This window comes from Camellia sinensis, chromosome 10 (assembly GCF_055761805.1).
Source record: "Camellia sinensis isolate YWXY chromosome 10, ASM5576180v1, whole genome shotgun sequence".
NCBI classification, from domain to species: domain Eukaryota; kingdom Viridiplantae; phylum Streptophyta; class Magnoliopsida; order Ericales; family Theaceae; genus Camellia; species Camellia sinensis.
This window is the reverse complement of record NC_138970.1, coordinates 13,048,678-13,051,687: the sequence shown is the minus strand read 5'-3', so window position 1 is coordinate 13,051,687 and position 3,010 is coordinate 13,048,678. Positions and strand designations below refer to the sequence as shown.

Here is a 3,010-nt window from a genome sequence, read left to right as displayed (position 1 = left end):
AAAGAGTGGGGTACTGGTAAAAAGCTGCACATACAATTTGATTGAAATTACTGCCCCATAGGGGATAACGTGGCCAAGTTAACTACTCAACTTGGCATTATTGTCCGGAATGGTAACATTGTTCCTCTTACTTTTGTTGACTGGAACAGTGTGCCTGATGATATTGTTGATGCTATCTGGAAGGATGTCAAGGTAAAAGTATATTTTTGTCCACAAATTCGAATTCCAAATTTGTGTTATACTTAGCCTTAAACTTTGTGTTTTATAGGACAATTTGAATATATGTCCAGAGGAGTACAAGCCAATCTGCATGAAAAACTGCAACAGCATATGGAAGGATCACAAGAACAAGCTGAAGGCTAAGTATTTCAAGCCTAGAAGCTCTGATCCTAATCTGAAGGATGATGTTCCTATGAACGTTGTGCCAAGCCAGTGGGAACAACTTGTGGAGTATTGGCGTACTTCCGATGCTGAGGTATACAATTGCGTTATATTTATGATATGTAAACATACAAATCATATTTACATACTTACATTTGTTGAACTTGTTATAGAAAATTGCAAGTAGGAACGCTAAAAATCGGCGAGCTCACGGCATAGCTCATACCACAGGGCGTACTACTTTCTCTCAGATACGGCATGAGGTTTACATTTTATTGTTTTATTTTTGTATATAAATAAACATTGTATATTTGCAAATTATTTGGATTCTAATTTTCATATTTCTAAAAAAAATGTAGATGACCAGTAAGGGGGAGTCTACTGATAAGATGAATGTTTGGCTTATGACACGTAGAGTAGATGACCCAGAGGTTATCCAGACCTTGGTAGTTTCCAAACACCTTTGATTGTATTTAAAGTTTATTTTTTGTGTGTCAACCATCTTAATTTGGCGTATACTTGTGTGTTTTATTGAATACAGGATGAGTTTAATCGTCAACTCTCTATGCTACCTGAGGATGGTCGGACTTTGGAGGCTAGGAATGCCATTTTCCATGAGTTGATAGGTCATGACAGACATGGATATTGTCGCACATACGGGAGAATCGTGCCTCGGAGAGTGGTGTATAAGGATGGTGCTGGGCCATCACAGTCAACACCCCAGCCATCGACTATTGATCAGATCACGCAGCAGGTTCGTGCTGAGCTAAGGGATGAGTTGAGGGAGGAGCTGCGAGTAGAGTTCTCTACACATTTGCAGCAGATGAGAGCTGAGATGATGGCCCTTGTGTCACAGGGGGCGAGTGTGGATCCCAACAGACAGGTTCCATATAAACATCACAATTGTTTGATTGTTCAATTTTCACTCAAGATTATGTATGAAATTCGAATATGATTAACACATTATGCACTGACTAACATAGGTTCCTGATGCATCGAGTGGCCACCGGGCATTTAGGGAATCTGCAGAAGATGAGAATCCATATACACCACCACCAGAAGACCAGGTATAAAATGTATCTTTGCATTCTAAGCTAAAATGCATCTTTGCGTTCTTTACTTGAATTCGAGGCGTTAACGCCCCAAAATCACCAAACGGCGTCGGTTTAGCACGAAACTTGTCACACACGACCGCCTAGGCACGAGAGACTTGTGGGAGAAGACGGGGCTCGAATCGGGTTCCCGGTTTGGGAGTTAGAGCCGGATTTCACTTTAGGCAAACTACTTCTTTAAGAAACTTGAATTCGAGGAGTTAACGCCCCAAAATCACCAAACGGCGTCGGTTTAGTACGAAACTTGGCACACACGACCGCCTAGGCACGAGAGACTTGTGGGAGAAGACGGGGCTCGAATCGGGTTCCTGGCTTGGGAGTTAGAGTCGGATTTCACTTTTGGCAAACTACTTCTTTAAGAAACTTTAATTCGAGGCGTTAACGCCCCAAAATCACCAAACGGCGTCGGTTTAGCACGAAACTTGGCACACACGACCACCTAGGCACGAGAGACTTGTGGGAGAAGACGGGGCTCGAATCGGGTTCCCGGTTTGGGAGTTAGAGCCGGATTTCGGTCCAGTCAAAATTATTTACTAAACTATCTTTCTAATTATATAGTAGTCAATTTTTTTTTTATATTTATCTATAATTAAAATATTAACACCATTATATGGTTTTTAATTATTTTTATCTTCTTTTTTTCAGATATTTCCTGAGTAGCAGTTGGCTTCTTCTGGAATGCGGGCGTATCAAGATTATGACCAATTTTTGTTTTTGTAACCCACGAACGAATGAAGATGAAAACTTTTGGTTTTGATTTTGATTTATGTTATTTAAATTTGTGAGCAACATTATGTATGTATTATGCGACGTTATGTAGTGGCATACTTTTTATTGTTATGAATTTTTATTTATGTATTGCTATGAATGGAACAATATTTTTAATTTTCATTATTTGTCAATTTTTGTTTATGTACGTATTTATATTATTCTGTAATTTTTCAATTTTTTTATAGTTATTTTTTTATCTAATACAGGTTATTTTAATTTTTTTAATAATTTTGCAGCAGGGTTTTTTTTTTTTTTTTTTTTGAGACGGGAGAAGGACCCGTCGCAAAAAACCATAACATGCTTTTGCGACGGCACCAACACAGTCGCAAAAAGCTATCCAGTTGGAATTAAAAGATACCTTTAGCGACGGTAACCGTTACCGTTGCCGTCGCCAATACCTATATGATGCCAGAGTTTTAGCGACGGTAATGCTGCCGTCTCAAAAACTGACTTTTAGCGACGGGATTTACGTGCCGTCGCTAAAACTGATTTTTTTTCCACTATTGGCGACAGGAAAAGTACCGTCGCAAAAAACTCACCTTACCGTCGCAGAAACTAATGGCGACGGTACTTACCGTCGCGAAAGCTCTTTTGCAACCCCCTTTGTCGCGACCCCCCATTACCGTCGCAAAAAGCCATATTACCGTCGCAAAAAGTATTAGCGACGGCATCCTGGGCATTTGCGACGGCCTTTTACCGTCGCAAAAAACGAATTTTTTTGTAGTGATTTATTATAGAGGAATACC

The 3,010-nt window shown here is 39.8% G+C and overlaps 1 long non-coding RNA gene across 1 annotated transcript; it reads left to right on the top strand.

The window, feature by feature from the left end:
• Window positions 1-274: 274 nt before the first annotated feature.
• Window positions 275-1,452, top strand: LOC145801555 (uncharacterized). Its single transcript, XR_014343167.1, has 3 exons — window positions 275-475; window positions 555-1,264; window positions 1,365-1,452. It is a non-coding gene; the product is annotated as an uncharacterized LOC145801555 (long non-coding RNA).
• The last annotated feature ends 1,558 nt before the right edge of the window (window positions 1,453-3,010 follow it).